This window comes from Aquarana catesbeiana, linkage group LG03 (assembly GCF_042186555.1).
Source record: "Aquarana catesbeiana isolate 2022-GZ linkage group LG03, ASM4218655v1, whole genome shotgun sequence".
In the NCBI taxonomy this organism is placed as follows: Eukaryota; Metazoa; Chordata; class Amphibia; order Anura; family Ranidae; genus Aquarana; species Aquarana catesbeiana.
In genome coordinates, this window is record NC_133326.1 from 164,031,886 (window position 1) to 164,046,097 (window position 14,212).

The window sequence follows — 14,212 nt, forward strand, 5'->3', positions numbered from 1 at the left end:
TCTCCTGTAGTATGTCTGCAGTCTCTGATCATCTCCTTTAGTATGTCTGCAGTCTCTGATCATCTCCTGTACCATGTCTGCAGTCTCTGATCATCTCCTGTACTATGTCTACAGTCTCTGATCATCTCCTGTATTATGTCTGCAGTCTCTGATCATCTCCTGTATTATGTCTGCAGTCTCTGATCATCTCCTGTATTATGTCTGCAGTCTCTGATCATCTCCTGTACTATGTCTGCAGTCTCTGATCATCTCCTGTACTATGTCTGCAGTCTCTGATCATCTCCTGTACTGTGTCTGCAGTCTCTGATCATCTCCTGTACTGTGTCTGCAGTCTCTGATCATCTCCTGTACTGTGTCTGCAGTCTCTGATCATCTCCTGTACTGTGTCTACAGTCTCTGATCATTTCCTGTACTATGTCTGCAGTCTCTGATCATCTCCTGTACTATGTCTGCAGTCTTTGATCATCTCCTGTAGTATGTCTGCAGTCTCTGATCATCTCCTGTAGTATGTCTGCAGTCTCTGATCATCTCTTATATCTTGTCTGCAGTCTCTGATCATCTCCTGTAGTATGTCTGCAGTCTCTGATCATCTCCTGTAGTATGTCTGCAGTCTCTGATCATCTCTTGTACTATGTCTGCAGTCTCTGATCATCTCTTGTATTATGTCTGCAGTCTCTGATCATCTCCTGTACTATGTCTGCAGTCTCTGATCATCTCCTGTACTATGTCTGCAGTCTTTGATCATCTCTTATATCCTGTCTGCAGTCTCTGATCATCTCCTGTAGTATGTCTGCAGTCTCTGATCATCTCCTGTAGTATGTCTGCAGTCTCTGATCATCTCCTGTAGTATGTCTGCAGTCTCTGATCATCTCCTGTACCATGTCTGCAGTCTCTGATCATCTCCTGTACTATGTCTGCATTCTCTGATCATCTCTTGTACTATGTCTACAGTCTCTGATCATCTCCTGTATTATGTCTGCAGTCTCTGATCATCTCCTGTATTATGTCTGCAGTCTCTGATCATCTCCTGTACTATGTCTGCAGTCTCTGATCATCTCCTGTACTATGTCTGCAGTCTCTGATCATCTCCTCTATTATGTCTGCAGTCTCTGATCATCTCCTCTATTATGTCTGCAGTCTCTGATCATCTCCTGTACTATGTCTGCAGTCTCTGATCATCTCCTGTACTATGTCTGCAGTCTCTGATCATCTCCTGTACTATGTCTGCAGTCTCTGATCATCTCCTGTACTGTGTCTGCAGTCTCTGATCATCTCCTGTACTGTGTCTGCAGTCTCTGATCATCTCCTGTACTGTGTCTACAGTCTCTGATCATTTCCTGTACTATGTCTGCAGTCTCTGATCATCTCCTGTACTATGTCTGCAGTCTATGATCATCTCTTATATCCTGTCTGCAGCAGTCTCTGATCATCTCCTGTACTATGTCTGCAGTCTCTGACCATCTCCAGTAGTATGTCTGCAGTCTCTGACCATCTCCTGTAGTATGTCTGCAGTTTCTGACCATCTCCTGTAGTATGTCTGCAGTCTCTGACCATCTCCTGTAGTATGTCTGCAGTCTCTGACCATCTCCTGTACTATGTCTGCAGTCTCTGATCATCTCCTGTACTATGTCTGCAGTCTTTGATCATCTCTTATATCCTGTCTGCAGTCTCTGATCATCTCCTGTAGTATGTCTGCAGTCTCTGATCATCTCCTGTAGTATGTCTGCAGTCTCTGATCATCTCTTATATCTTGTCTGCAGTCTCTGATCATCTCCTGTAGTATGTCTGCAGTCTCTGATCATCTCCTGTACTATGTCTGCAGTCTCTGATCATCTCCTGTACTATGTCTGCATTCTCTGATCATCTCCTGTACTATGTCTACAGTCTCTGATCATCTCCTGTATTATGTCTGCAGTCTCTGATCATCTCCTGTATTATGTCTGCAGTCTCTGATCATCTCCTGTATTATGTCTGCAGTCTCTGATCATCTCCTGTACTATGTCTGCAGTCTCTGATCATCTCCTGTACTATGTCTGCAGTCTCTGATCATCTCCTGTACTATGTCTGCAGTCTCTGATCATCTCCTGTACTGTGTCTGCAGTCTCTGATCATCTCCTGTACTATGTCTGCAGTCTCTGATCATCTCCTGTACTATGTCTGCAGTCTATGATCATCTCTTATATCCTGTCTGCAGCAGTCTCTGATCATCTCCTGTACTATGTCTGCAGTCTCTGACCATCTCCAGTAGTATGTCTGCAGTCTCTGTCCATCTCCTGTAGTATGTCTGCAGTCTCTGACCATCTCCTGTAGTATGTCTGCAGTCTCTGACCATCTCCTGTAGTATGTCTGCAGTCTCTGACCATCACCTGTAGTATGTCTGCAGTCTCTGACCATCTCCTGTACTATGTCTGCAGTCTCTGATCATCTCCTGTACTATGTCTGCAGTCTTTGATCATCTCTTATATCCTGTCTGCAGTCTCTGATCATCTCCTGTTGTATGTCTGCAGTCTCTGATCATCTCCTGTAGTATGTCTGCAGTCTCTGATCATCTCTTATATCTTGTCTGCAGTCTCTTATCATCTCCTGTAGTATGTCTGCAGTCTCTGATCATCTCTTGTACTATGTCTGCAGTCTCTGATCATCTCTTGTATTATGTCTGCAGTCTCTGATCATCTCCTGTACTATGTCTGCAGTCTCTGATCATCCCCTGTACTATGTCTGCAGTCTTTGATCATCTCTTATATCCTGTCTGCAGTCTCTGATCATCTCCTGTAGTATGTCTGCAGTCTCTGATCATCTCCTGTAGTATGTCTGCAGTCTCTGATCATTTCCTGTAGTATGTCTGCAGTCTCTGATCATCTCCTGTACCATGTCTGCAGTCTCTGATCATCTCCTGTACTATGTCTGCATTCTCTGATCATCTCCTGTACTATGTCTACAGTCTCTGATCATCTCCTGTATTATGTCTGCAGTCTCTGATCATCTCCTGTATTATGTCTGCAGTCTCTGATCATCTCCTGTATTATGTCTGCAGTCTCTGATCATCTCTTATATCTTGTCTGCAGTCTCTGATCATCTCCTGTAGTATGTCTGCAGTCTCTGATCATCTCCTGTACTATGTCTGCATTCTCTGATCATCTCCTGTACTATGTCTACAGTCTCTGATCATCTCCTGTATTATGTCTGCAGTCTCTGATCATCTCCTGTATTATTTCTGCAGTCTCTGATCATCTCCTGTATTATGTCTGCAGTCTCTGATCATCTCTTATATCTTGTCTGCAGTCTCTGATCATCTCCTGTAGTATGTCTGCAGTCTCTGATCATCTCCTGTACTATGTCTGCAGTCTCTGATCATCTCCTGTACTATGTCTGCATTCTCTGATCATCTCCTGTACTATGTCTACAGTCTCTGATCATCTCCTGTATTATGTCTGCAGTCTCTGATCATCTCCTGTATTATGTCTGCAGTCTCTGATCATCTCCTGTACTATGTCTGCAGTCTCTGATCATCTCCTGTACTATGTCTGCAGTCTCTGATCATCTCCTGTACTATGTCTGCAGTCTCTGATCATCTCCTGTACTGTGTCTGCAGTCTCTGATCATCTCCTGTACTATGTCTGCAGTCTCTGATCATCTCCTGTACTATGTCTGCAGTCTATGATCATCTCTTATATCCTGTCTGCAGCAGTCTCTGATCATCTCCTGTACTATGTCTGCAGTCTCTGACCATCTCCAGTAGTATGTCTGCAGTCTCTGTCCATCTCCTGTAGTATGTCTGCAGTCTCTGACCATCTCCTGTAGTATGTCTGCAGTCTCTGACCATCTCCTGTAGTATGTCTGCAGTCTCTGACCATCACCTGTAGTATGTCTGCAGTCTCTGACCATCTCCTGTACTATGTCTGCAGTCTCTGATCATCTCCTGTACTATGTCTGCAGTCTTTGATCATCTCTTATATCCTGTCTGCAGTCTCTGATCATCTCCTGTTGTATGTCTGCAGTCTCTGATCATCTCCTGTAGTATGTCTGCAGTCTCTGATCATCTCTTATATCTTGTCTGCAGTCTCTGATCATCTCCTGTACTATGTCTGCAGTCTATGATCATCTCTTGTACTATGTCTGCAGTCTCTGATCATCTCTTGTATTATGTCTGCAGTCTCTGATCATCTCCTGTACTATGTCTGCAGTCTCTGATCATCCCCTGTACTATGTCTGCAGTCTTTGATCATCTCTTATATCCTGTCTGCAGTCTCTGATCATCTCCTGTAGTATGTCTGCAGTCTCTGATCATCTCCTGTAGTATGTCTGCAGTCTCTGATCATTTCCTGTAGTATGTCTGCAGTCTCTGATCATCTCCTGTACCATGTCTGCAGTCTCTGATCATCTCCTGTACTATGTCTGCATTCTCTGATCATCTCCTGTACTATGTCTACAGTCTCTGATCATCTCCTGTATTATGTCTGCAGTCTCTGATCATCTCCTGTATTATGTCTGCAGTCTCTGATCATCTCCTGTATTATGTCTGCAGTCTCTGATCATCTCCTGTACTATATCTGCAGTCTCATCTCCTGTACTATGTCTGCAGTCTCTGATCATCTCCTGTACTGTGTCTGCAGTCTCTGATCATCTCCTGTACTGTGTTTGCAGTCTCTGATCATCTCCTGTACTGTGTCTACAGTCTATGATCATTTCCTGTACTATGTCTGCAGTCTCTGATCATCTCCTGTACTATGTCTGCAGTCTATGATCATCTCTTATATCCTGTCTGCAGCAGTCTCTGATCATCTCCTGTAGTATGTCTGCAGTCTCTGACCATCTCCTGTAGTATGTCTGCAGTCTCTGACCATCTCCTGTACTATGTCTGCAGTCTCTGATCATCTCCTGTACTATGTCTGCAGTCTTTGATCATCTCTTATATCCTGTCTGCAGTCTCTGATCATCTCCTGTAGTATGTCTGCAGTCTCTGATCATCTCCTGTAGTATGTCTGCAGTCTCTGATCATCTCTTATATCTTGTCTGCAGTCTCTGATCATCTCCTGTAGTATGTCTGCAGTCTCTGATCATCTCTTGTAGTATGTCTGCAGTCTCTGATCATCTCCTGTACTATGTCTGCAGTCTCTGATCATCTCCTGTACTATGTCTGCAGTCTTTGATCATCTCTTATATCCTGTCTGCAGTCTCTGATCATCTCCTGTAGTATGTCTGCAGTCTCTGATCATCTCCTGTAGTATGTCTGCAGTCTTTGATCATCTCCTGTAGTATGTCTGCAGTCTCTGATCATCTCCTGTAGTATGTCTGCAGTCTCTGATCATCTCTTATATCTTGTCTGCAGTCTCTGATCATCTCCTGTAGTATGTCTGCAGTCTCTGATCATCTCTTGTAGTATGTCTACAGTCTCTGATCATCTCCTGTACTATGTCTGCAGTCTCTGATCATCTCCTGTACTATGTCTGCAGTCTTTGATCATCTCTTATATCCTGTCTGCAGTCTCTGATCATCTCCTGTAGTATGTCTGCTGTCTCTGATCATCTCCTGTAGTATGTTTGCAGTCTTTGATCATCTCCTGTAGTATGTCTGCAGTCTCTGATCATCTCCTGTACCATGTCTGCAGTCTCTGATCATCTCCTGTACTATGTCTGCATTCTCTGATCATCTCCTGTACTATGTCTACAGTCTCTGATCATCTCCTGTATTATGTCTGCAGTCTCTGATCATCTCCTGTATTATGTCTGCAGTCTCTGATCATCTCCTGTATTATGTCTGCAGTCTCTGATCATCTCCTATAATGTGTCTGCAGTCTCTGATCATCTCCTGTACTATGTCTGCAGTCTCTGATCATCTCCTGTACTGTGTCTGCAGTCTCTGATCATCTCCTGTACTGTGTTTGCAGTCTCTGATCATCTCCTGTACTGTGTCTACAGTCTATGATCATTTCCTGTACTATGTCTGCAGTCTCTGATCATCTCCTGTACTATGTCTGCAGTCTATGATCATCTCTTATATCCTGTCTGCAGCAGTCTCTGATCATCTCCTGTACTATGTCTGCAGTCTCTGACCATCTCCAGTAGTATGTCTGCAGTCTCTGACCATCTCCTGTAGTATGTCTGCAGTCTCTGATCATCTCTTATATCTTGTCTGCAGTCTCTGATCATCTCCTGTAGTATGTCTACAGTCTCTGATCATCTCCTGTACTATGTCTGCAGTCTCTGATCATCTCCTGTACTATGTCTGCATTCTCTGATCATCTCCTGTACTATGTCTACAGTCTCTGATCATCTCCTGTATTATGTCTGCAGTCTCTGATCATCTCCTGTATTATGTCTGCAGTCTCTGATCATCTCCTGTATTATGTCTGCAGTCTCTGATCATCTCCTGTGTTATGTCTGCAGTCTCTGATCATCTCCTGTACTATGTCTGCAGTCTCTGATCATCTCATGTACTATGTCTGCAGTCTCTGATCATCTCCTGTACTATGTCTGCAGTCTCTGATCATCTCCTGTACTGTGTCTGCAGTCTCTGATCATCTCCTGTAATGTGTCTGCAGTCTCTGATCATCTCCTGTACTGTGTCTACAGTCTATGATCATTTCCTGTACTATGTCTGCAGTCTCTGATCATCTCCTGTACTATGTCTGCAGTCTATGATCATCTCTTATATCCTGTCTGCAGCAGTCTCTGATCATCTCCTGTACTATGTCTGCAGTCTCTGACCATCTCCAGTAGTATGTCTGCAGTCTCTGACCATCTCCTGTAGTATGTCTGCAGTTTCTGACCATCTCCTGTAGTATGTCTGCAGTCTCTGACCATCTCCTGTAGTATGTCTGCAGTCTCTGACCATCTCCTGTACTATGTCTGCAGTCTCTGATCATCTCCTGTACTATGTCTGCAGTCTTTGATCATCTCTTATATCCTGTCTGCAGTCTCTGATCATCTCCTGTAGTATGTCTGCAGTCTCTGATCATCTCCTGTAGTATGTCTGCAGTCTCTGATCATCTCTTATATCTTGTCTGCAGTCTCTGATCATCTCCTGTAGTATGTCTGCAGTCTCTGATCATCTCCTGTACTATGTCTGCAGTCTCTGATCATCTCCTGTACTATGTCTGCATTCTCTGATCATCTCCTGTACTATGTCTACAGTCTCTGATCATCTCCTGTATTATGTCTGCAGTCTCTGATCATCTCCTGTATTATGTCTGCAGTCTCTGATCATCTCCTGTATTATGTCTGCAGTCTCTGATCATCTCCTGTACTATGTCTGCAGTCTCTGATCATCTCCTGTACTATGTCTGCAGTCTCTGATCATCTCCTGTACTATGTCTGCAGTCTCTGATCATCTCCTGTACTGTGTCTGCAGTCTCTGATCATCTCCTGTACTATGTCTGCAGTCTCTGATCATCTCCTGTACTATGTCTGCAGTCTATGATCATCTCTTATATCCTGTCTGCAGCAGTCTCTGATCATCTCCTGTACTATGTCTGCAGTCTCTGACCATCTCCAGTAGTATGTCTGCAGTCTCTGTCCATCTCCTGTAGTATGTCTGCAGTCTCTGACCATCTCCTGTAGTATGTCTGCAGTCTCTGACCATCTCCTGTAGTATGTCTGCAGTCTCTGACCATCACCTGTAGTATGTCTGCAGTCTCTGACCATCTCCTGTACTATGTCTGCAGTCTCTGATCATCTCGTGTACTATGTCTGCAGTCTTTGATCATCTCTTATATCCTGTCTGCAGTCTCTGATCATCTCCTGTTGTATGTCTGCAGTCTCTGATCATCTCCTGTAGTATGTCTGCAGTCTCTGATCATCTCTTATATCTTGTCTGCAGTCTCTGATCATCTCCTGTAGTATGTCTGCAGTCTCTGATCATCTCTTGTAGTATGTCTGCAGTCTCTGATCATCTCCTGTACTATGTCTGCAGTCTCTGATCATCTCCTGTACTATGTCTGCAGTCTTTGATCATCTCTTATATCCTGTCTGCAGTCTCTGATCATCTCCTGTAGTATGTCTGCAGTCTCTGATCATCTCCTGTAGTATGTCTGCAGTCTTTGATCATCTCCTGTAGTATGTCTGCAGTCTCTGATCATCTCCTGTAGTATGTCTGCAGTCTCTGATCATCTCTTATATCTTGTCTGCAGTCTCTGATCATCTCCTGTAGTATGTCTGCAGTCTCTGATCATCTCTTGTAGTATGTCTACAGTCTCTGATCATCTCCTGTACTATGTCTGCAGTCTCTGATCATCTCCTGTACTATGTCTGCAGTCTTTGATCATCTCTTATATCCTGTCTGCAGTCTCTGATCATCTCCTGTAGTATGTCTGCTGTCTCTGATCATCTCCTGTAGTATGTTTGCAGTCTTTGATCATCTCCTGTAGTATGTCTGCAGTCTCTGATCATCTCCTGTACCATGTCTGCAGTCTCTGATCATCTCCTGTACTATGTCTGCATTCTCTGATCATCTCCTGTACTATGTCTACAGTCTCTGATCATCTCCTGTATTATGTCTGCAGTCTCTGATCATCTCCTGTATTATGTCTGCAGTCTCTGATCATCTCCTGTATTATGTCTGCAGTCTCTGATCATCTCCTATAATGTGTCTGCAGTCTCTGATCATCTCCTGTACTATGTCTGCAGTCTCTGATCATCTCCTGTACTGTGTCTGCAGTCTCTGATCATCTCCTGTACTGTGTTTGCAGTCTCTGATCATCTCCTGTACTGTGTCTACAGTCTATGATCATTTCCTGTACTATGTCTGCAGTCTCTGATCATCTCCTGTACTATGTCTGCAGTCTATGATCATCTCTTATATCCTGTCTGCAGCAGTCTCTGATCATCTCCTGTACTATGTCTGCAGTCTCTGACCATCTCCAGTAGTATGTCTGCAGTCTCTGACCATCTCCTGTAGTATGTCTGCAGTCTCTGATCATCTCTTATATCTTGTCTGCAGTCTCTGATCATCTCCTGTAGTATGTCTACAGTCTCTGATCATCTCCTGTACTATGTCTGCAGTCTCTGATCATCTCCTGTACTATGTCTGCATTCTCTGATCATCTCCTGTACTATGTCTACAGTCTCTGATCATCTCCTGTATTATGTCTGCAGTCTCTGATCATCTCCTGTATTATGTCTGCAGTCTCTGATCATCTCCTGTATTATGTCTGCAGTCTCTGATCATCTCCTGTGTTATGTCTGCAGTCTCTGATCATCTCCTGTACTATGTCTGCAGTCTCTGATCATCTCATGTACTATGTCTGCAGTCTCTGATCATCTCCTGTACTATGTCTGCAGTCTCTGATCATCTCCTGTACTGTGTCTGCAGTCTCTGATCATCTCCTGTAATGTGTCTGCAGTCTCTGATCATCTCCTGTACTGTGTCTACAGTCTATGATCATTTCCTGTACTATGTCTGCAGTCTCTGATCATCTCCTGTACTATGTCTGCAGTCTATGATCATCTCTTATATCCTGTCTGCAGCAGTCTCTGATCATCTCCTGTACTATGTCTGCAGTCTCTGACCATCTCCAGTAGTATGTCTGCAGTCTCTGACCATCTCCTGTAGTATGTCTGCAGTCTCTGACCATCTCCTGTAGTATGTCTGCAGTCTCTGACCATCTCCTGTAGTATGTCTGCAGTCTCTGACCATCTCCTGTACTATGTCTGCAGTCTCTGATCATCTCCTGTACTATGTCTGCAGTCTTTGATCATCTCTTATATCCTGTCTGCAGTCTCTGATCATCTCCTGTAGTATGTCTGCAGTCTCTGATCATCTCCTGTAGTATGTCTGCAGTCTCTGATCATCTCTTATATCTTGTCTGCAGTCTCTGATCATCTCCTGTAGTATGTCTGCAGTCTCTGATCATCTCTTGTACTATGTCTGCAGTCTCTGATCATCTCTTGTATTATGTCTGCAGTCTCTGATCATCTCCTGTACTATGTCTGCAGTCTCTGATCATCTCCTCTACTATGTCTGCAGTCTTTGATCATCTCTTATATCCTGTCTGCAGTCTCTGATCATCTCCTGTAGTATGTCTGCAGTCTCTGATCATCTCCTGTAGTATGTCTGCAGTCTCTGATCATTTCCTGTAGTATGTCTGCAGTCTCTGATCATCTCCTGTACCATGTCTGCAGTCTCTGATCATCTCCTGTACTATGTCTGCATTCTCTGATCATCTCCTGTACTATGTCTACAGTCTCTGATCATCTCCTGTATTATGTCTGCAGTCTCTGATCATCTCCTGTACTGTGTCTGCAGTCTCTGATCATCTCCTGTACTGTGTCTGCAGTCTCTGATCATCTCCTGTACTGTGTCTACAGTCTCTGATCATTTCCTGTACTATGTCTGCAGTCTCTGATCATCTCCTGTACTATGTCTGCAGTCTCTGATCATCTCCTCTATTATGTCTGCAGTCTCTGATCATCTCCTCTATTATGTCTACAGTCTCTGATCATCTCCTGTATTATGTCTGCAATCTCTGATCATCTCCTGTATTATGTCTGCAGTCTCTGATCATCTCCTGTACTATGTCTGCAGTCTCTGATCATCTCCTGTACTGTATCTGCAGTCTCTGATCATCTCCTGTACTATGTCTGCAGTCTCTGATCATCTCCTGTACTGTGTCTGCAGTCTCTGATCATCTCCTGTAATTTGTCTGCAGTCTCTGATCATCTCCTGTACTGTGTCTACAGTCTATGTTCATTTCCTGTACTATGTCTGCAGTCTCTGATCATCTCCTGTACTATGTCTGCAGTCTATGATCATCTCTTATATCCTGTCTGCAGCAGTCTCTGATCATCTCCTGTACTATGTCTGCAGTCTCTGACCATCTCCAGTAGTATGTCTGCAGTCTCTGACCATCTCCTGTAGTATGTCTGCAGTCTCTGACCATCTCCTGTAGTATGTCTGCAGTCTCTGACCATCTCCTGTAGTATGTCTGCAGTCTCTGACCATCTCCTGTAGTATGTCTGCAGTCTCTGACCATCTCCTGTACTATGTCTGCAGTCTCTGATCATCTCCTGTACTATGTCTGCAGTCTTTGATCATCTCTTATATCCTGTCTGCAGTCTCTGCTCATCTCCTGTAGTATGTCTGCAGTCTCTGATCATCTCCTGTAGTATGTCTGCAGTCTCTGATCATGTCTTATATCTTGTCTGCAGTCTCTGATCATCTCCTGTAGTATGTCTGCAGTCTCTGATCATCTCCTCTACTATGTCTGCAGTCTCTGATCATCTCCTGTACTATGTCTGCATTCTCTGATCATCTCCTGTACTATGTCTACAGTCTCTGATCATCTCCTGTATTATGTCTGCAGTCTCTGATCATCTCCTGTATTATGTCTGCAGTCTCTGATCATCTCCTGTATTATGTCTGCAGTCTCTGATCATCTCCTGTACTATGTCTGCAGTCTCTGATCATCTCCTGTACTGTGTCTGCAGTCTCTGATCATCTCCTGTACTATGTCTGCAGTCTCTGATCATCTCCTGTACTGTGTCTGCAGTCTCTGATCATCTCCTGTACTGTGTCTACAGTCTATGATCATTTCCTGTACTATGTCTGCAGTCTCTGATCATCTCCTGTACTATGTCTGCAGTCTATGATCATCTCTTATATCCTGTCTGCAGCAGTCTCTGATCATCTCCTGTACTATGTCTGCAGTCTCTGACCATCTCCAGTACTATGTCTGCAGTCTCTGACCATCTCCTGTAGTATGTCTGCAGTCTCTGACCATCTCCTGTAGTATGTCTGCAGTCTCTGACCATCTCCTGTAGTATGTCTGCAGTCTCTGACCATCTCCTGTAGTATGTCTGCAGTCTCTGACCATCTCCTGTAGTATGTCTGCAGTCTCTGACCATCTCCTGTACTATGTCTGCAGTCTCTGATCATCTCCTGTACTATGTCTGCAGTCTTTGATCATCTCCTGTAGTATGTCTGCAGTCTCTGATCATCTCCTGTAGTATGTCTGCAGTCTCTGATCATCTCTTATATCTTGTCTGCAGTCTCTGATCATCTCCTGTAGTATGTCTGCAGTCTCTGATCATCTCCTGTAGTATGTCTGCAGTCTCTGATCATCTCTTGTACTATGTCTGCAGTCTCTGATCATCTCTTGTATTATGTCTGCAGTCTCTGATCATCTCCTGTACTATGTCTGCAGTTTCTGATCATCTCCTGTACTATGTCTGCAGTCTTTGATCATCTCTTATATCCTGTCTGCAGTCTCTGATCATCTCCTGTAGTATGTCTGCAGTCTCTGATCATCTCCTGTAGTATGTCTGCAGTCTCTGATCATCTCCTTTAGTATGTCTGCAGTCTCTGATCATCTCCTGTACCATGTCTGCAGTCTCTGATCATCTCCTGTACTATGTCTACAGTCTCTGATCATCTCCTGTATTATGTCTGCAGTCTCTGATCATCTCCTGTATTATGTCTGCAGTCTCTGATCATCTCCTGTATTATGTCTGCAGTCTCTGATCATCTCCTGTACTATGTCTGCAGTCTCTGATCATCTCCTGTACTATGTCTGCAGTCTCTGATCATCTCCTGTACTGTGTCTGCAGTCTCTGATCATCTCCTGTACTGTGTCTGCAGTCTCTGATCATCTCCTGTACTGTGTCTGCAGTCTCTGATCATCTCCTGTACTGTGTCTACAGTCTCTGATCATTTCCTGTACTATGTCTGCAGTCTCTGATCATCTCCTGTACTATGTCTGCAGTCTTTGATCATCTCCTGTAGTATGTCTGCAGTCTCTGATCATCTCCTGTAGTATGTCTGCAGTCTCTGATCATCTCTTATATCTTGTCTGCAGTCTCTGATCATCTCCTGTAGTATGTCTGCAGTCTCTGATCATCTCCTGTAGTATGTCTGCAGTCTCTGATCATCTCTTGTACTATGTCTGCAGTCTCTGATCATCTCTTGTATTATGTCTGCAGTCTCTGATCATCTCCTGTACTATGTCTGCAGTCTCTGATCATCTCCTGTACTATGTCTGCAGTCTTTGATCATCTCTTATATCCTGTCTGCAGTCTCTGATCATCTCCTGTAGTATGTCTGCAGTCTCTGATCATCTCCTGTAGTATGTCTGCAGTCTCTGATCATCTCCTGTAGTATGTCTGCAGTCTCTGATCATCTCCTGTACCATGTCTGCAGTCTCTGATCATCTCCTGTACTATGTCTGCATTCTCTGATCATCTCCTGTACTATGTCTACAGTCTCTGATCATCTCCTGTATTATGTCTGCAGTCTCTGATCATCTCCTGTATTATGTCTGCAGTCTCTGATCATCTCCTGTACTATGTCTGCAGTCTCTGATCATCTCCTGTACTATGTCTGCAGTCTCTGATCATCTCCTCTATTATGTCTGCAGTCTCTGATCATCTCCTCTATTATGTCTGCAGTCTCTGATCATCTCCTGTACTATGTCTGCAGTCTCTGATCATCTCCTGTACTATGTCTGCAGTCTCTGATCATCTCCTGTACTATGTCTGCAGTCTCTGATCATCTCCTGTACTGTGTCTGCAGTCTCTGATCATCTCCTGTACTGTGTCTGCAGTCTCTGATCATCTCCTGTACTGTGTCTACAGTCTCTGATCATTTCCTGTACTATGTCTGCAGTCTCTGATCATCTCCTGTACTATGTCTGCAGTCTATGATCATCTCTTATATCCTGTCTGCAGCAGTCTCTGATCATCTCCTGTACTATGTCTGCAGTCTCTGACCATCTCCAGTAGTATGTCTGCAGTCTCTGACCATCTCCTGTAGTATGTCTGCAGTTTCTGACCATCTCCTGTAGTATGTCTGCAGTCTCTGACCATCTCCTGTAGTATGTCTGCAGTCTCTGACCATCTCCTGTACTATGTCTGCAGTCTCTGATCATCTCCTGTACTATGTCTGCAGTCTTTGATCATCTCTTATATCCTGTCTGCAGTCTCTGATCATCTCCTGTAGTATGTCTGCAGTCTCTGATCATCTCCTGTAGTATGTCTGCAGTCTCTGATCATCTCTTATATCTTGTCTGCAGTCTCTGATCATCTCCTGTAGTATGTCTGCAGTCTCTGATCATCTCCTGTACTATGTCTGCAGTCTCTGATCATCTCCTGTACTATGTCTGCATTCTCTGATCATCTCCTGTACTATGTCTACAGTCTCTGATCATCTCCTGTATTATGTCTGCAGTCTCTGATCATCTCCTGTATTATGTCTGCAGTCTCTGATCATCTCCTGTATTATG